A 21,808-nucleotide genomic window follows, 5' to 3' on the forward strand; every position below is an offset into this window, starting at 1 on the left:
ATCAAAGAGTCAAGAGGCAGGCAGAAGCAGAAGCACTAGTAGGGAAGCAGCAAAAGAGCTAAAAAAAAAAAAATAAACTCAGGTAAAAATAACTCAGAGAAGTCATGATCACAATAGCTATAACTGAAATCTTCCTGAGTGTAAGAGTGTTTTTCCTTTATCTTATAATCATTTCTTCCCCAGGTTAATGCTTCAGGTAAAGAAACACAACATATAATTATGAAGTACTAATACAAGCAACAGAAAACAGTAACTCAGGCCAGAAAACCATCCCTATAACATTGCTCTTATTAGCCTTCTCCACACTGATCCTTTATTCCTAAGACTTTATCTCCTAAGCATCATTATTAAATTTATACTCTACCTCTTTGGTTTTTCACTATAAATGGTGATTATTCTAAGGTTGGTTCATGCTCGCGTGTTTCTTTTCTCCCTCAGGTGGATTACGGGCTATTTAAAGAGAAAGACTTTGTCTTGTGATTGTCTCCCCCAGAAATCAATGGAACGTTAATGTTGGCCATTTTCTCCACCTGGAATTCCCTCTCCCTTTTTCCAGATGCCTGCACCCTTTTGTTACTACGGAAGAGTCACTGTGCGGAGTTTTTTGTAGGTTCTACAGCCATCAGTAACAACTGCCTTCCTTGACCTCCTATGGGGTTTGTTGTCTCCACCACTAATTGGAACTGAGCATATGCCACATCGTCCTTGGCAACACCTCTCCTGTCTGAGCCAAAAACATGATCTGTCCCCTGGAGAGAAAGCATGCCAAGATTGGGAGACCATGAGAAGCTTAGCTGTCCTCTTCAGTACATAGGAACCTTTGAAAGACCCACAGATACGGCCCATGATCTAGTGAGGGGGCCAAAAGGTTTATGAGGGACCTTTGAGGGACCCCCAAATATGTCCATGATCTAGTGAGAAGGCAAAATTTTACTAGGATGAAGATGGTATCCTGGCACCACGCAATCTAATCACAGCTGGTTGGAGTATAGCTGTACTAACCATCTTTTAGTTCCACCATGATACTAAGCCACTGAGGTAGGCCTAAACCTAGAATGACAAAAAAGCTCAGTTAGGACCTTCAGCAAAATCAAATTTAGAGGTTATCAAGAGCTCTCCAAGGTACCAAAGGACTAGCGCCATCAGTCACCCACCCAGGAGTAAGAATCCTGTCTCTAGGATGTTCTTTAGGTGACACTATCTATTTACTTGCCTACTTGCTTACGTATATCCTCATTTGCTTATGTGACTTCCACAATTATAATGCCAGATACCTGCCTTCATCTGACGCCTACTGTACCTGGCAAAATGCTATAGTGCACGGATTACCCTGACCTAATTACATTACTTACAACCACCCTAGATAGTTACACTATTGACCCGCAACCAAATTCCCTGACCAAATTTCAAATATATATGTCTAGACTCCCCAACGTTAATGAAAACTCTTAAAAGAGAAACTGTGCCTCTGTGTACCATAACTTTGGTTGATCATGAATAATTTATTTTTCTTTGATTTGTATGTGCACAGTCTAGGGTAGGCCTTCATCATGAGTGACTTCTCAGTGAATTCTTATTGGCTGGATGACCTAAACTGAAGAATCCAAACTTGGGGCTTGAGTGAGGTCTATAAATGCACCAGAGAAATACTCCTGCACTTAGCTCTCACATCTCCCTCGGTGTACCGTCTACTTAACTAGCCCTCCAAACCAGATCTGGACAGACTTCCAGTTGAGATTTAGGACAGTGCTATATAGTAGAATAAAATTTTTAAAAGAATATGGATATATGTGTAAATAGCTAACTATGTTTCTGGATGGAAAGAAACTCCCATGGATTTCTGATTTGTAAAAAGACTGCATAAAGAATGTGATGTATTGAAAATAATTTTCTAAAACATATCTGCTAGAGCATTCCATAAAAGTGTATGGGACATTTAAATACCTCTTTGTGAACCATAAACTTGTTCTAAAAATTGCTTTTTAAATAAATTAGGCTTCAGTTCCTGAATTAATTATTTCTAGGCTAGGAAAAGCACTACTAACATTCAGTTGTCATTTCAATAACATCAAAATAAAATAAGCATCAACAACACGGAAAGTTTTTGTCAGTTTTAGCCAGGTCATCAACGACTGTATGTCATCATATATGAATGCATTTGAATGTGAAAATAAGAACCTCCTACCATGAAGAGTATCATTACTCCCAAAAGCAGCAAAAAAGTGGTATTTTCAATTTTACAGGTAGTTTCGTTATTTATAAAATATCTAATTATGTAACTGCTACATCTTACAGCTTTTTACTCTTAGATCACAGTCCATATCACAAAACCTCTTAATTATTATCATACACATTTATATTTTGCCTCACCACACAGTGGGCTCTCCATTGATACTGGCTGGATACATACATAATGGAATATGCTGGATTATTCCATTTCTTCTTACACTATATAGTATTTCCTATCTCTCCTGTATTGCATCCCTTAGCTAAGAACATTTAGTCATCTTTCCTTCCTTTTTAGATGTTCTCGGCATTTCCCTCTCAATGACTGAATTACACTTGATGTCATGGTTCACAATCTTACCCCTGAAATTATGCAAATTATGTCTCTAATATCTATATTCTTCCCTCCACTAGAGGAGGGGGCACTGAAGAGGATGATGCAGATGCTAAGGTCTGACAGTTAGATACTGATGGCAAAGGTAATACAGGACAATAAGCTAGAGATATGTGGAAAAGCAAAAACAGTATCTGTGAAACAGAGGGTATTCAATATATATGTATTAAATAAGTAGAAAAGTGAATGAATGAACTGAAACTTCACTTTTTCTTTTAAATTCTCCTAACCTTTGGGACTGAATGAACCCATCCGTTTCTGCCATTCTATAAAATAATCACAACAATAATAGTTTCTAAATAGGTACTGAGTAGTTGTTAATTATTATTATGTTAATACGTTTATTATATATATTACATATATATAAAACATATTGTTACTATGTTAAATGTTTTCAGCATATTAACTTACTTAATCTTCACAGCAGTTCCATAAGGTAGCTACAACAAACTCCTCATGTTATAGATAAAGATACTTGGACAGACAAAGGTTGAATAACCTACCCCAGGTCACATAGTCAATAATTAGAACTGTAATTTACGGTTACAAACACTTTCAAACAGATGAGAACTTCTTTTTTAAAAGTTTTTAATTTTATTTTTAATTTTTTAATGACTTTCATTTTTTCCATTAGAGTTGGTTTACAGTGTTCTTTCAATTTCTACTGTACAGCAAAGTGACCCAGTCACACATATACAGACAAGAACTTCTTGACATAAGCATTTTAAGTTATTTATCTCAGTTTCTCCAATGCCTACCCATAGAACAGCACCTGGACTATAGAAAGTTCTTGGTAATATTTGATAAATGAATGATACCTTAAGAGTAATGAATAATATGAACCAAGCATACAATACAAGCCCAATTCCTGACATATACTTGCCAGCTGCAGGTCTCTAAAGTTGAGAGACACCCCAGCTATTTTCCTATCACAGAGGATGCTCTATGCAACCCTGTCCTCTCTTGGCCTCTGGAGGAGGAAATATTCAGTTGATCTCTGTTATATCGCACTGCTGTCATCCTCACTTCCTTTCCTCATCAGTTTCACTGGCCTTATTTCTGGTTCTTAAACATGCCAATCATGTTCCCACCAGAAACCTTTTCGGTTCTTTCTGATAGAGAGGCTCTCCTTCCAAATTTTTTCATAGGTAGAGACATACAGCCAGTCAGATCTCAGCTCAGTCATGACCTACTCAATAAAGTTTCCCTGACCGTGAATAAAATTACCCTAGACTGAAGCCATGTGCCCTAGCTCAGTAGTCACTGAAGGGTGAGCTTTAGAATTTCAGATACAAGTCTTGGTAATTATGACGTAAGTTATGTCCAATTTATATTGTCCTCTGGGCACTTTGCTTCCACAAGTAACTCAGAAGTTGGAGGAACAGCTGAGCCAAGACAAGATATGAGACTCCCTGTAATCTCTGGCCATTATCCAATCTAATAGCACCGAAAATTTTATAACCAACCCTACAATTACTCATTTGTTTCCTGACTGAAAAAGGAAATTTAATGTATGAATGAGCAAAGTCATGGTGAGAGAAAGTGACAAAGGACAATCTTGAAGCAAAAAATAAAATGAAAAATAGTATTCCACTGTGAAATCTAACTAGACATATATGGGATTCAGATCTTTTTTAAAACCACCTCGCTATATAATAGGTTCCCTAAGCAGCCACCCCTGCAATCATCATCATCAAGTCTTCCAGTGACATAAAAGAGGATTCCCCAATTTTCTGGACCCACAGTGTCACTCTTTCTCACTATATTCCTGACCAGAGTTTCTCAACTTTACCATTACTGACATTTGAGACCCCGATAACTTTTTGCTATAGGGGTGTATTCTGTAGTATGTTTAGCAGCATCTCTGACTGCCATTTACTAGATCCCAATAGCAACCACCCCCCACTCCCACCCCAATATGTGACGAACAAAAAAATCTCCAGACATTGCCAAATGTCCTCAGGAGGATAAAAATTTCCCTCAGTTGAGAACTCTAGAAATAATTCCTTCTAAATCCATTGTGGTTTGGACCAAAGTTTGAAAGGAACTACAGGTTTACAGCTATGTGGCTTACATTTCGCTTAAATTTGTATCAGCCTTTTCAACAAACAGTGCTGGGAAAACTAGATATCTACCCATAAAAGAATGAAGCTGGACTTTTACCTTATATCATATACAAAAATAAACTCAAAGTTAACCAAAGGCCTAAACATAAGAGCTATGGCTATAAAACTCCTAGAAGAAAACATAGGGGAAAAGCTTTATGACTTTAGCTCTGACGATATTTCCTTGGCTATGACACCAAAAGTACTGGCAACAAAAGTAAAATTAGACTACATCAAAAATTAAAACTTCTATGCATCAAATGACATAACCAACAGACTGAAAAAGCAACCTATAAAATGGGAGAAAATGTTTTCAAATCCTATATCTGATGAGGAGTTAATATCCAGAATATATAAAGAGTTCAACAACAATGACAAAACAACTCAATTTTTAAAAATGGGTAAAGGACTTGAATAGACATTTCTCCAGAGAAGACATACAAAAAGCCAACAACCCACATGAAAAAGATGCTCAATATCACTAATTATTAGGTAAATGCAAATCAAAACTATAAGATATCACCTTATACTCAGCAAGACAATGAAAAACCAAACAGAAAATAACAAGTATATTGGCAAGGAGGTGGAAAAATTAGAACACTGTGCATTGTTGGTGGGAATGTAAAAAGGTGCAGCCATTAGGGAAAACAGTATAATGGGTCTTCAAAAAATTTGAACATAGAATTATCACAGGATCCAGTAATTCAACTTCTGGGCACATACCCCCAAAGAACTGAAGGCAGAGTCTCAATATTTGTACATCCATGTTCATAGCAGCTCTAGTCACAATACCAATCAGTGGAAGCACGAGATCAAAAGATCCATAGGTAGACAAATGGATAAAATATGGTGGTTTCCCAGGTTGGAAGGAAGGGGGAGTGGTGAGTTGTTTAATGGGTATAAAGTTTCAGTTGTGCAAAATGAAAGTGGTCTGAAAATTGGTCACAAAACAATATGAATGCACTACTGAACTATATACTTAGAAATACTTAAGGGAGTAAATTTTATAGTGTGTCTATTTTATCACTATTAATTTTTTAAAATTATATCAGTAAAGATCAATGAATGAAATGAAGATAAGTCTCCCGGATTTGGAAATCCAAGATGCAAAGCATCATCCTAGGAATATGGGGGCCTTAAATATGGGTTATTGTTAGATACTAGGACTCCCTGGCATCTCTGAACAAGGAGCAGCCTCTCCACTGGCTACCACCGTGATTTGCCTTCAGTTCTGGCAATTTCAAAATATGTCAAACCCAATCATTATTTCTCTCATTCTTAATTAAACACTTAAGTAAACAAACATTCATCCAGTACCAACTATACATCCAGCATAACACTGAGGGATTTACACATAGTATGTAATTCAATTCTGGGGAAGTAATATTAGATTTTTTGGAAATCTGCAGCTAAACACAATCAAAAATATCCCTAGTTGAGTAGTTTAGAACATAGACTCAGGACTGACCACCTGAGTTTGAAATCTGGCTCTACCACTTGGTGACTGTGATCTTTTTGCTTTTTCACCTCAGTTTTCTCATCCTTAAAAATGAGGATACTGACAATGCCTTATTCAGAAGGTTGTTATGAGGATTAAATGATTTAATATTTTTTGAAGCTTTTAGAGCATTACTGGGCATGTAGTAACAGCTACAGAAATTTACTCATTAAATTCACAAACATGTGCTGACCACCGAACTAAATAAAAGAGATTCTACTAGAAGCTTGAACATTTGCTTGAACTGTGAACTAAAATCTACTATTTAACACGGTGAAAGGAGATTCCTAGTTGTTGGGCTGTTTCAAGAAAATGTTCGTGTCCCTGAAAACATCCCCTCCATCTGTGATGACTGAGAACAGATTGTTTAATGAAGAGGAAGTTTCCTCGTACAGGATCCACTGTGTAGTTGCTTCTCTTGCCCTCACAGCTTTAAACGACACAGAAGGAAGTGGGGAGCAAGCACATTGTCATGGTTTATACACTCTGATTGTTTTCAGAGAGAAATACACCATTAAAGTCAAGTGTTGTTTAGGAAAGGAAAAAAAAGCAAAAACAAAAAATTGCAAAGTTTAAAAAATATCTACTCTATCAAACTAGAGTCATGGATAGAATTATGATGCTCTCTGGGCCAGAGCCTGAGCTGCATCACAAATATGAAATCTTTTATGAGGACCAGATGGAAACATTAAATGCCTAGAGAACTGAGAACATGTTAAAAATGAAAATCCCAATCCAAACACAATAACTATGTCTGATGTATGCTACTGCAAAACCAGAAAATATTTAGGACATAAACTCCTTAAAAGATTGTCTTTCATTGAAAACTAAACAACCCCTAAGAGCTCCCAACTGGTGAAACAGTTAAAGAGTTGCATGGAAGTTTAAAAAAAAAGCACTTGGACCTGGGCAGAAAGTGATAAGATATAACTAGATATTTGTGATTATTACAGTAGAAAAAGGAAAACAATTATAAATTCTAGGTCTCCATTAACAATAAGTTTCTTAACTGAGTAGCTGGAAGAAGGAAGTTTTAACTACTATAACCTAGAAAACAATAAATAAAGTCTCTGTGCCTATATCAAGAAATAAACAATCGCTTCTCGGCCTTTTGGCTAAGATCAAGTGTAGTATGTGAAGAAACAAACAAAAAAAATGGGTTGTCTTTCATTTTGCTAATTTCTATTGTCCCTCCGTTCGCATTTTAGAAATATTCTGATTGCTTGTTACTCTAAGAATATCTCTCTCACTCTTGCTGAGTCATGATATCTTAGTGACCTGATAAGAACCACCGTTCTACTATGAATCAAAGAAATATGCTTCCAATTGAAGAATAAATATACATTTATTACTGTCCTATAATGCTGAAGATCGATCCAACATTCTGCCCTTAGAAATACAGCTAAAGGATTCACCAGTTCATACACATATATAAGCAAGGACAGAAGGTTGATTAATCTTTGACAGTTTGGTGATATTGACTACAGAATCACATGATGCCAAACAGTCTTGTAGGAAGAAAATAGAAGAAAGTCAATGAGGCAAGAATTTAGAAAGTCACTGAGAAATGATCGAGGAGTAAGACAGATTATAGAGAGCTAACCTGTGAGTGTAAAGTGAAGTATAGGCTATGGCAAGAAAGAAAAATAATATCTGCTTAATGCCTTCTATGCATCATATTATTTGTCTTAACCTTCACAAAAGTAAAGTTAATGGCTTAGTGAACATAATGGGAGGAGCAGACTGGATTATTTATTTGCCTAAAATCACACAACTAATAAGCAATGTATTCAGAATATGAATTTGAGTTTTCTCATAAGTTCAACAAGCTTTCCATATTGCCTCTGCATTCCTCTCTCTTACTAACCTATTGTTAAACTTTAATAATTTTTAAATAGCAAGAATAAAATTTGCATGCAAAATTCTTCTTTTGGGGAGATTATTACTTTCACTATTTTACTTTTACTATGATTTTTTAATCATTATCTATCACCTTTAATTATTTATCATTGTATGTTGATTTATTTGTTCACATTTCTCTCTGCTGTTCAACTTGTGGGCTCAGGGCTTAAAACTAGAAGGAACCCAAACAATCTGCTAGATTCATTTTTTTATGCATGTATTAATTCATTCTTTCAACCATGTGCTGGCTTGTGTTATGGGCTTAGGAGATTTGGCGACAAACAGCATAGGACAAAGACTGTCATTACGGAGTTTATACTCTAGTGGGAAGAGGCAGAAATAAGATAGATGACAGAGATGATGTAAACACATCATGAATATAGATGTGGATGTAAATAAAAACACACAAAGATGTAGAGCTATCATCAAGTATGGATAAGTGCTATAAAGAAATCAAGGCATACTTCATTTCAGATATTGTGCTATGAAATACTCTTTGATTTCTTTGTAGTCAAGACGTAGAAACAACCTAAATGTCCATCAACAGATGAATGGATTAAAATAAGACGTGGTACATATACAAAATGGAATATCACTCAGCCATTAAAAAGAATGAAATAATTCCATTTCCAACAACATGGGTGCAACTAGGGATTCTAAGTGAAGTTAAGTCAGAAAGGTAAAGATACCATATGATATCATATGATATCATTTATATGTGGAATATAAAATATGGCACAAATGAACCTATCTATAAAACAGAAACAGATTCATGGACATAAAGAACAGACTTGTGGTTGCTAAGGGGGAAGAGGAGGGAGTGGGATGGACTGGGAGTTTGGGGTTAGTAGATGCAAACTATTACATTTAGAATCGATAAGCAATGAGGCCTTACTGTACAGCACAGGGAACTATATCCAATCTCTTGGGACAGAACATGATGGAAGCTGGTACGAGAGAAGTGTGTGTGTGGGGGGGGGGGGGTCACTATGCTCTAGAGCAGAAATTGGCACAACACTGTAAGTCTAGATTTTAATAATTTTTTAAAAAAATAACAAAAAACACATCCACCATTAAAAAAAAAAAAAAAGAAATCAAGGCAGGATTAAGAATAAGAGGAAAGCTTTTTCTTTTGGCCCCGCCCACAACATGTGGAAATTCCCATGCCAGGTATTGAACCCAGGCCACAATAGCGACCCAAGCCACTACAGTGACAGCGCCAGGTTCTTAATCTGCTCAGCCACCAGGGAAATCCAAGAGACAAACTATTTTTACATTGCTTTTATACTGATGGTCAGGAAAGTCCTCTCCAACTAAATGAATTTGAACAATGACCTGAACGAAGGAAGAGGGCCATACAGCTATCTGGAGGATATTCTTTTTTGATACCAAAAATAGGTAGAGTATTTGATGATGCCTACACTGCTTGTTAGAGGACCAGAAAGTAGGTCGGCGTATCTGGAATGGTGCTGAGGGAAAAAGGAGTTTGAAAAGAATTAGGCTGAGACCATGTGGGTATGGCATATACGTGTCAATCCCTCCTGTCAGTGAGATGGGCTGCTGCTGAAGGATTCTGAACAGAGGAGTAGTGTAATTGCTCACATGTTATAAAGAGCAACTGTGGCAGCTGTGTGGGGAATACACTGCAAGAAGGAAAAGGTAAAAGCAGGAATATCAGGTAAGACATTAATTTTTCTTGGCCACACCCATGGCATTGAGAAGTTCCTGGGCCAGGGATCGAACCCTAGCCACAGTAGTAATCATGGCAGATCCTTAATTGCTAGGTCACCAAGGAATTCAAGTAAGAGGTTAACTTAATACTTCAGGTATGGGGTAATGGCAACCCAGATCTGGACGGTGGCAGTGGTGGTGATGAGAAGGGGTCAGATCCTGGATACACTGCAAATGCAGAGCAGACAGGATTTGTGGATGCATTCAGAATGTGAAATCGAGAAAAGCAGGAGTCATGGAAGACTCCATGATTTCTGACCTGAATAATTAGAAAACATGGACTTGCCATACCAAGATGGGGAGGACTGAGGACAGAATGCAACAAGAGGAGGGTGCTGGGATTGGATATCACACTGTCGGTGTTGGGCATGCTCAGCTTTAGCTGTCAAGAAGGCTGTTGGAGAGATACAGAGGTCTGGAGTTCAGAGAAGTCTGGCTAATGATAAAAATTTGGGAATCATCTGTGTACAGATATTATTTAAAGTCATGAGTCTAAGTGAGATACTGGGCCTAGGAAGTGAGTATAGGCACAACAAAGAGTGGGGGGGTTGGGGGGGGCACATTCCTCTGGAGACATTCCAGTGTTTAAAGTGTGGGGAGAGGAACCAGCTGAGGAGATTGAGAAAGAATAGCTTCTGAGGAAGGAGGGAAATTAGAGTGACCAGGAAGCCAAGTGAAGGCAGTGTTTCAAGAAAGAAGAAGTAATCAACTGTATGGGCTGAGTAAGATGAGGACTGATCTAAATAGATCTTTAGATTTGGCACATAGAGGCCACAACCTCAGTAGGACCACTTTCATTGGAGCTGCGAGGGGAAAATTTGATTAGAAGTTTCCAAAAGAGGACTGGAGGAGAGTGAATGTAATGGGACAATTATTTGGAGGCTCAGTGGTTAATGAACCCGACTAGTACCCATGAGGACATGGGTTTGATCCCTGGCCTCGCTCAGCGGGTTAAGGATCTGGCATTGCTGTGCGCTGTGGTGTAGGTTGCAGACATGGCTCAGATCTGGTGTTGTTGTGGCTCTGGCATAGGCCAGCAGCTACAGCTCCGAATGGACCTCTAGCCTGGGAACCTCCATATGCCACAGGTGTGGCCCTAAAAGACAAAAAGACAAAAAAAGAAAAAGAAAAAAAAAAAGCAATTATTTGAAAAGTTTTGCTCTAAAGGGGAAATACAGTTTTGGGTAATAGATGGAGACTACATGGAGACAAAGAGGGCCTTTGAAAGAACAGAGGTCTAGGGCGTCTGGAGACTGACAGGAACAATCTAATAGGACGGAACACCGATGGAGCAGGAGACGGCAGGGACAAGTGCCAGAGCAAAGCCCTTTGAGGATGAGAGGGGTTGGCCTTTACCAGGTACACAGAGAGTCGATCCATAAAAATAGGAAGGAGAGCAGGAAACATGAGCATGGAACAGGTAGGTAGAAACTCGGCGAATGAATGAAATCCTTGCAAATACAACTACATCCCTGGGACATTCAGCCCATTCTCCGTGTCCCAGGCCTTGAGAGGGTTGGGAAAATGTCCCTTCATCTTGCCAAATGCTTCCTTTTGTCTCTGCTCTCTAATGTGTCAAATTCTACAAGTAGAAATTCATTCTTCTGGTTTAAAGTTTATTTCGCTACAATGGAGTCATACATTACACCCCACGAGTCAATGATGCTTAAGTGCCAATGAATTTGTCAGCCCTCACTGTAAGAAGGCTTTTAATAAGGGGACATGAGAACATGAGAGCATGATCATTCTGGATGTTTCCCCACAGGAGCTGGGAGCTGGGGGTGAGGAGGGGGTGGAGTGGGTTGTGTGAGGGAGCACCCCTGAGTCTGTGGACCCTAACCATATATACAATGTGTCATTCTAAATCAGAACACACAGGCTTATTCTTGGTTTACTCCTTTTCAGCTTGATTACCTCGCATCAGTCAGTTGACCTCTCTGAGTCTCAATTTCCTCATCTGTAAATGGAGGTGAAGATTAAATGATATAAGGCATATGTGGTATCATTTTTCTACTATTGCCCCATTTTTACTTTAAAAAGTTAAAAGGCTATCTGTTCCTTTTTGTCTTGGAGCGTATTTCCTGCTTGCTCACACCAGCAGTCTACTTATACCTGACCCCTTGCCAACACACCAGATTCCCAAGAACAGCTCAATCTACTTATACTGCAAAACTGCTTAAGAACATTAGCCATTATATTAGGCGCTGATTCAAAGCCCGCAGACATTCGGAAAGGGGGGACACCACCATTCCTCTATAGACTTTTAGTTTCATAGTCAGACTGACACCCCTTGGTAGGGATGGGAGAACATTATATTTGTATACTTTTAACATTTCTATCCATCAAAAAAATTATTTCACCTGCCAAATTATTGTATACCCTCCTTGGTTAGACTAAAGATCCTTAATGGTAAGGCAGAGAATATCTGTATCATCCAAAATACATATTTGTTCATTAGAATCAACAAAAGTAATAATGCAAGCCACATGTTAGAATTAATTCACTAAGCAACGTCTATCGGTTTTCAGGCATTGAAAAGCAACTAACATACACAAATACAGTAATGCTTTAAGAAACACTAAACATCAACATCTAAACTTACAGAGGACTAAATACTTCGCAAAAGCATTTTCAGGGTTCACATAAAATATAAAATTCATTAATGCATTTTAAAGCTGAGTCATATTTTTGGAAATCTCATACAAAGCTTCTTAGAAGCATTTTTTTCTCCTCCGAATCTCTTTGCCAAGTTACTTTACAGAAAACCAAAGCACTCTATAACCACTGGCACTCAATATTCATACCATAAAGTAAGGATGGTAGAGCAGGTAATTATTAAACCCTTTTGACAAAAGAAGTTACCAGCAGGAAATGGATGCATGCGTGCTTACTGGGCATTTGGGATGCAACTGGCATTAAAACTCAAATCCTTTGAATCCTGAGCAAGTACTGTGTTTATAAAGATAGCTCTTTCATAATATTAGACTCTCCAAAGCTTTATTCAGATGAAGCAGTTGCTTAATTTAATCTGCAATTGCCAGATAGGTTTCTAAAAGTCTTATTTGTATTAATTTAGACAGAACCAAAGCCTTGGCACAATTCTTTTGAAGCCCAAAATCATTTTACTTTATTTTGCACTGTCCCAAAGCTTTGAGTTTACATGGATAGTCATTTTTCAATGATGTATGAATTCACTTGAACAGAACTCCTTGTCTTAAAGATATAACCTTTTACTGCCTTTTGACTGCTCAGAGAAAGGATCAACTCGATCAATAATAACGTGAGAGGGAAGTCTTTGTCCAACGAGAAGCCATAACTTTTATTTCTGTTTTCATCTCTAAAAATTCTTGGAAATGACCAAGAAATACAGAGCAATTTGATTTAAATGCTATAAAGTCATCTGGAAAAAGGTTACATACAACCCTCACTGCACTGAATACTGGTTATCTAAGCTTTCTGTTAGCTTTCAGCAGGAAGCATGAAAGTGATGTAAAGATCCATGAGGGTTGTAAGATGCAAAGGTACCATTTAGTCTAGCCCCTGTCTCCCCCCGGTCTCTCCCTTAAGTGGTCCCATCCAGCAGAAACTCCTCCTTTCCTATAAAATAAAATGTTTGTGAGGCAATATCCATGGTATTTCATCATGTTTATGAACATGATGCTCTGTCCACAAAACCCAAATACACCTGCAACATTTTGTACTCATTAGCGATAGTTTATCACTACTTTCTGTCCTGTAAACTTATCTTTCCTCTTCTTCCAGAAAACAGGCTCCAATTCTTTGTGCTTTTCAATAATTCGAATTAATTTTATAAATATCATATATGAATAGGGAAATAATTGTTTTATCTATACTGATGAGGAAGTTGAGTTTCCAAAAGGTTAAATGACTATCCCTGCTCCACTCAAAAAACAAAACAAAACAAAGCAAAACAGTTTGTAAGTGGTGGCGCCAGGATGCATGTCTCGAGTCTATGACTCTAGGTCCTAAGCTCTTTTACCATTGCCTCTCATGAATAAACTTTCTTACATAAACAAATCACTAGGAGGTTAGAGTCTACTGACTGAGAAAAACAACTTCAGGGACATTATGGTATTTTGAAAAGAACACTATTTTTTTTTAATTTAGTAGCAATTTATTTAAATTAACTCAGAAGAGAAAAAGTGTTCCATCGGCATCTAGTTTCACTAATGGAGACAAGCATCAAATTCAGGAAGGTAACTGGAATTTTAAAGAATAAAAAGCATTTTATGGCCAAAGTCATTGGCAGTTGTCTCTGTGAAGAATGAGAGTGATTAAACCTCATAACACATAGTGATTTATTTTTCTTTTTAAATTTTATTTTACCATCGTAAGAATACTTAATATGGGCTTTAAGATCACGTACTATCCTATGAAACTAAATAATATCCAAGTGGTCTAAAAAAGGATGAATTTAATATGTACAACATTGCTCAATAAAAACATATTTAATTAAGCTGTGCCATGTAAAATTTTAATTTGTATTATGATATATATACTAAAATTTTATATGCAAGCATAAGCTCTAGATACATCAGTAAATGAATGTCTGCTGATTATCCGTCATTGGCCCAGGATTATGCTAAGTATTGGACACACAATGCTTCATGCAATCATCAGAGTGGCCTACTGAGGTACCGGTAGCAGTTTTCAAATTTCGCAGATGAAGAAAGAACTAAACTAGGTTAAATGGTTTGCCTAAAACCTAAAAAGAATGGAGCTGGGATTCAAAGGCTGTGTTCTTTGCACCAGACCGCCAGCCTCCTAAAATCTCAGGTTGTTTTGGTAAACATGACGACATTAAAGACTCAACTCTATTTTCTGGGTTAAGCCCAGCCCTGGCTGAGGAGACTGACAGGTAAGGACAAAGGCCATGACTTTCCCCAGGAAGTTAAAATCCGCACATGGATTTCAATGGCAAACTCCCAGGAAGAAGTCTCAGGCAGTTAAGACGCAGCCAGAGAGACTTGGATCCCTGAGTTTCTTTGCCCTGCCTTCCTGCACCTTTCGTTAGGAAGCCTAAATAGTTCTGATGGTGAGAGAGAGATTTCCTATATAAACTGCTGAGGTAATTGTGGCCCAAATGAGCCACAAAAGCACTCTCAGATCCTCTGTGCTGTGACAGTCTGTGCTTATTAATTTGTGCAGAAATATAAAGGGTAGCAAGGAGACATTTTGAGAAATATGAGTTTTTGATGACACTGGAATTTTTCCAAGGCATTTGTCCACTGAATCCTATACTGGCTTTTTATATGTGGAATCCTGAAATAGACAAGGCATCTTCTTATGCTTTTTTCTCTCTCTCTCAAGCTTATTGGTGCAAGGGGATGGAATTACTTCAAAGTGCTTCTCTTTCTATCTCTTTCGCACAGTGCATGATAACACATGGCTTTTTAAAATATGTTGGTGACAGCAGCCAAACAAGGCTATAAAGTTTCTTACTGGGGATATAAGCTATTCACACGGGGTCTTCTGATATGTGTTTCAGTATAATTTAGCTTGGTTCATTAGAATGTGATTAGCTCATGATAATAAATGAATGATATTTTGCTTTTTCAGTATATAGAATGGTCACACTGTGAATATTATAAAATCATTTCTTTATAAATGCCAGTGCACTTTGATGCTTTCAAATTAGCACATTCCATATTCAGTGATGCTTTTCAAATTGTGAAAAATAATTTCTGCTTTCCCAACCAAGGCTAACAATAATGTGAATGTTTGTATATGTTTAGAGATTTAGTAAGATAATTAAATAGCAGCATCTATTATGTGACTTAAAATGTATGAAGCATTGTTCTAAGTATTTTAACATGTTAGGAGATAGATAGTGGGATAGACAGCATATACATTTTTAAAATTAAATTAACATTTCAAAGTGTTTAAACATAAGGCTATGTTCTCCACTTTGCAAATGAAGGAATTGAGGTCCAAGTCAGATAATTAACTGGTCTAAAATTTCAATAGCAAATCAAGAGAAAATACTGAAACCCAACCTAGCTAGCTTCCTTGACTCTAGATAATGTAACATAAAACAAAGATCAACAGAAAAAATAAAATTAAAGATAACATCAAAATTATACAATGAGTGAAGCCCATGTGTAGTGTAAGGCATTTTATAGCATTCCATAACAATGATACACATTCCATAGCTTTAGAAAAAAGAAATAACATCTCTTTGGGGGGAAGAAAAAATGGAATGCTACGGACATCTGTCCTCTTAGAAACTGTTTCAAGTATCTAAAACCAACAATTTGTCACCAAGAAAAGCCATAAACTATTACAGATGCCTCTAGCCCTCCACTATAACTGATTCAATAGTTTACTTTTAAAAATGAGGCCACAAACATATTCATAACGTGTCAGTATATTAGTAAACTACTAAGAATTAAACTCAAATGGCGATATGACAACATGCTGATAAAAGGGAAATTATTAATTTTGCACTTTGAAAATATATGAGTCTCTTTTGAATTCCAAACCAACGCTTTCCATCTCGGTGTGCTCTCTTCAAACTGAAGAAAACATGTCTAAAAGTTTATATAGAGAGCAATACAGAGATAGAGGAAATGCAGAAAAACATTCACCATCAGTAAATCTAGGTAGACGGTATTCATTGAATCTTCATTACCAGTAACTTCTCCTTGACCTACAGGTATTTCCACCCTCTTCATTTATTTTGCTGCCATTCTTGGACATCTTTGCTTTTTAGGCCTGTACCTGCAGCATATGGAGGTTCCCAGGCTAGAGGCGAATCCAAACAGCTGCCAGGCACAGCCACAGCCACAGCAACACAGGATCGAAGCCACCTCTGTGACCTATACCACAGCTCACGGCAACTAGATCCATAACCCACTGAGTGAAGCCAAGGATTGAACCCACATCCTCATGGATACTAGTCAGGTTCATTACCACTGAGCCACAATGGGAATTCCCACATAAAACTTTAATGTTATAAATTGTCTGGAAATTTCTCTGATTCTATCAAGCAAGTTATCCAGAAATTTTTACTCGATCCACTTATTTATCTCTTCCATTGGTAGTTTTCAAGCCCTTGGATATAATGGAATCTGAATGAGATGACTCCAAATTTCTCCAAGCCTAGAGCCATCCATGATGCTTTCTTTGGACTTAGGACAAGGAAAAAGATCATCACTAGCCTATTTTTCAAGGAATTCTCAAAATGGGCCCTAGATCACTGATGTTTCAGAAAATACAGTTTTACAGCAATTTTCCTTAAAGCCATACTACCCCTCCCGCTTTATTTCCAATCTACACAACTTGCAGTAGGCTGGTGTTGTGAGAGGTGCAGGGAGGAGGAAGCACATAAGCCAGGTCTGTGGGGGGAGCACGCCGAGTGACAAGTGTTCTTTTCCACAAAAGGTCTGAGAATCAGTCATTTGTATTCTCCCTCAAAGGGAAAATGCCTAAATTCTAGAAAGAAGCAATCTGAGAAGGTCGACAGATTATTTTATTTTATTTTTTTACCCAAAGCACTTAGTGGGATTCCAACATATCTCTGTCAAACAAATTACTAGGCATGACAGAGGTCCCAACCTCTCAGTTCAGAAAAAAAATGAGACAGAACCATGTGCAAAGTTTCACTCCTGGTGATGTCTTTTTCTAGAGTACAAGGGTTATTAATTCACAATTTCTTCACTTTGCAAGTCATGGGCTCTTATTTCCAAGTTCCCTGGGGAAACCCTATAAAAAGCTCAGTGTTAATATTTTAGATGATGCGTCAGTAGGAAAATATTGATAACTAAGCATTCTGATATATAATAAGTGGCTATTTTAAAGGCCAAATAACAAACAGATTCCTCTGTACAACAGTTCCACTCAGACAGTTAATAAGAGACATGCAGAGCTTGCCTAAGCTGAAGCACCAACTGTGCTGTTTGATGCATGAAGAATAACCAAATAAATAATTGTACAGTGCTACAGACAAATATTTACTTTACAGCACTACAGGCTAGGTAGTATGATTTGTACACAGTGGCTCAATTAAATAGGCTACCATGTAAAACTCTTAGCCGCTAGTGAGATCTTATAATTAAACCTGTATGGTCAATATCACAGAACACAAAATAGAAAATCAGTTAGAGAAGCCCTCCTGGAAAAAAGGGAACACAACTATTAAGAGATGGATGAAGTGAGGATGCCTGCAGAGTTATCAGCAAAGCTTAATTTTCTCCTTCTCAGCAGGCTAAAGAGAAAGTGCCATAAGAATACGGACCAGGACATAGGACCCATATTCATTCATTCTTTTATTTTTTCCACAAATATTTACCAAGTGCCAGGCTTTCTTTAGGTGCCTGGGATACAGCAGACAAGACAAAATCCCTTCCCCTCATGCAAATTTAGCAGGCTTGGGAGACCAAAGAAGAGAAAAATAACACAACAAAAAAGCATGTCTTTTCATGGAATGTATTTCCATTTAATGATAAGATCCAAGAAGATAAATAAAGCAGAACAAGGGACGAGAAAGTGAAAGGTGCTGTTTTTAGATGGAGGGCTCAGCAAAAAGCCTCTCTGGCAAGTGATATTTATATAGAAGCCTGAATGGAAACGAGGGAGCGAGTCATGCCACCATCTAGGGGACTTCCAGGCAGAAGAAACACCAAATGCAAAGGCCCGGAAGCAGAAACATGCAAGGTTTGTTGAAGAAGAGAAAGGAGGTGAATATGGCCGGAGAACAGGAGATGAGGCCACAGGCAGCCTGGAGCCAGATAACTAACGTAGGGTCAGATAAACCATGGCAAGCATTTTAGATTCTTTTCTGGGAATCATTTAAATGCTTCTAGTATAAGGTTACTGGTGCCTTGACAGTGATGTTAGAGAGAGAAGCACTACAAACATCCAAAGAGAAAAACTGGGAGACAACAAAAGAGGGAGGAATAAGAAAAGAAAGCCAGTAGAATATCACAAAAGGGCTTAAACTTTAGCAGTCCAGCAGTAGGCTGCCCTGCCGGACCACTTTCCGGTGTGTGTCCTGGGGGTTGTCAGCATTACTTTACAAAGCCCTTTTCCAGTAAGTATTTGTAAAATCCAATATATTGAAGACTTGCGGACACTAAAAGGCCAGGAAAACACCATTTATAGACCTGCATTACTGAGAAAATGCTTGCTCTGATTAAAGCAATAAAATCGGGCTATGAGGCATAGATTTCCACTGGCATTCAGTTCAGACTGTGGGCTAAGATAATTTCTTTAAAGAGAAAAACAAAACGCCACACAAAACACCTCTAGTAAATTAGGACTGAGCTACTAGGTTTTCCCCTGATGCACCCATCCTCCTAATCACTAGGATTGTCGGATGCATGTGGGGGTAGTACCTCGGCTAGAACTATGCACAACATCATGCTGGAGGTGATAAATGCAAGGTATACCAAATTTACATACTTTCCTCCTAGTTTCCATAAACAGTAATTTGTTAAGTCATAAAAAAATGTCATAAACACCGTTTTCGATGTTATGGGATATACACAATAATTAGAAGTCATTATCTCTCAAATGCACATTCTCCCTTTTCCCCCTGCTTCGAATCCTCTCAGCCTCCAATCCATTCGCCACCATGCCTGCAAAGCATCTTTCCTCGTAAGAGCCATTTGTGGCAAGCTCCCTTCTTACAACCTTGCAGTAGCTCCCCCCTGATGAGAGAATAAAGTCTTGTTCATGACACTGGAAGCCCTAGAGTATGGCTCCCATCTACAGCCACAGTCTGACTTCCTGTCTCTCCCTCCCTGCACCTTAGGGTGTAACCCCAATGATCTTGGCTTGCTTTCTCCCACGTTCTGAGACAAATTCCCATTCAGGCCCTCACTTGCTGTACAATCTTGGGCAAATCACTTGTCCTCCCTGTGCTTCATTCCTTTTCCAATAAAATAGAAATGCCAGTATATAACCCTTGGGCCTTTTATAGCCAAATAAGCAAATATATTTAAGACAACATCGGATGCCTTTTAAGTGCCAAAATAAATGCGGGCTATTATCACCGCTATATGTTCATCGAATTTTCTCATGATTGTTTCTTTAGCTGAAAAAAAAATGCTCTTCCTGCCCACTCTTCTCCTGAAAAATTCCTATTCATTCTTCAAGACCCCACATAAATGTCATCTTCTCTCCAAACCTTCCCTCACACATTGATTCACTTTCCAGCAGGACTTATTTCTTCTTGTGCTCTTATGACAAGTTGAGTGTCATTCTTCACTGGCATCGTTTATACACCCTCGATTAATTATTAATGCATAAGTCTGTCTCCCAGGAGATATATGTACATATATTTTTTGAAGGCAAGGACTCTTTCTCATTTTGTACTTCCCAGAGAAGGGCCTGGAACATAGTGGGCTCTCAACAAATGTTTTGTTCAAACAGTAAATATTTAGAAACAAAGACATTTCTCCAAAAAAGTTCTAATAATGCTAGGAAATAATTCAAGAAAATTGAAGAATAACACAAGGCAGAGATTTAGTAGATTTAGCTAACAAACTAAGACTAAATTGTATAAGACAGTAAATGTGCCTAAAAGTTCAGAGAAAAGCTAGGCATATACTATTCATCATTTTCTTTTTACTCTTCTCCAATTATTCTAGCTTTATCTTATCAGGAGTAAGTTCCTTTAGAGTAGGAACTATGTATTTTAATACTTTTTTTGACAAACATTAGGCACAAAAGTACATATTTCGTGAATCTTTGATAAAAGGAGGAGATATTGTCAAGATATAGGAAGAACTAAATTGGGAAAAGGAAGAAAAACAAAAGCCTTCTTTCTAATACTAACTCTGAAAGCATACTGTCCTCTATGGCGCATGTGCCATGTGCAAGCATGGGCAGACGGACAGTGATGCTCGCCAGCTCATTTGCTCTCTAAGAGGACAGTAATGAGAACTGTATCATGGGCCTGAGATGTATTCAAGACCATCAACAGTAGCTTCTATCACAGATCATCACACTACTGATGATGGAAGAGAACTAAAGACTGAGGCTGGAACATGAGCAAAGGAGAGAAGGCCGACAAAACCAGACACCATGAAGCCAGTGCCATTCGAGAACAAGAAGGCCGCCTAAGACAAAGAGGAAGTTGTGGCTCAGCCGTTGTTACACCTGATTCGGGGTTGGGATAAATAATACGTTGACCTTAAGGATTCTAGCATATGTTTGCCTATTCCCTGTTCACCAATGCTGAATATTCCACTGACACATTGCAATGTAGGACATTTTTTTTAATCTGTATTTTCTCATACCAACTATCATGGAGTTTGGGGTCTGCTTCTAGGTTTCAGAATTCAAAGAATTTAGAAATTTGGGATATTGGTATAGGGTCAAAATAATGATTAATGGAATAGAAATATTTAGAATAAGCTAAAGCAACTATCTATTTATATTTAGAATAAACATTCAGAACATGTTTATATCTGCAACATATAATACTGAAAAGAACATGAATTTAGAGTAGTAGTATTATTATATTATTATTATCATTATTATTATTTGCTTTTTAGGGCCACACTTGTGGCATATGGAAGTTCCCAGGCTAGGGGTCAAATTGGAGCTACAGCTGCCAGCCTATGTCACAGCCACAGCAACACAGGATCCCAGCCGCGTCTGTGACCTACACCACAGCTCACAGCAACACTGCATCCTTAACCCATTGAACAAGGCCAGGGATTGAACCCACACCCTCATGGATCCTAGTTGGGTTCTTTAACCTTTGAGCCCCAAAGGGAACTCCTAGAGTGTCCTTATATTCCAAATGCAACTTAAATGACAATACATGAGAACATTCTAGTAAAGAACCTAAAATATAGTAGGTGTTGGAATCCATATGGTTTGAATCAGCGTTTTTTTTTCTGTTCTTGCTCACAGCAGAACTCAATTGTATATATGTTGAGTGACAGAAAAAGGAAAACCCTGGGCCAGTTAATAATGATC

General features: G+C 37.9%; 1 protein-coding gene and 1 pseudogene across 7 annotated transcripts in view; one reads left to right on the forward strand and one right to left on the reverse strand.

Moving 5' to 3' along the window:
* The window catches only part of PDE4B (phosphodiesterase 4B), a 552,462-nt gene that overhangs the window by 356,167 nt on the left and 174,487 nt on the right, over positions 1-21,808 (reverse strand).
* On the forward strand, positions 7,319-7,470 carry LOC146402881 (U2 spliceosomal RNA; annotated as a pseudogene).

Source organism: Sus scrofa, chromosome 6 (assembly GCF_054392235.1).
Source record: "Sus scrofa isolate SSC_HxYL_T2T_F1_AM1 chromosome 6, Sscrofa_HxYL_maternal_Yorkshire_Landrace_v2.0, whole genome shotgun sequence".
Classification (NCBI taxonomy): Eukaryota; Metazoa; Chordata; class Mammalia; order Artiodactyla; family Suidae; genus Sus; species Sus scrofa.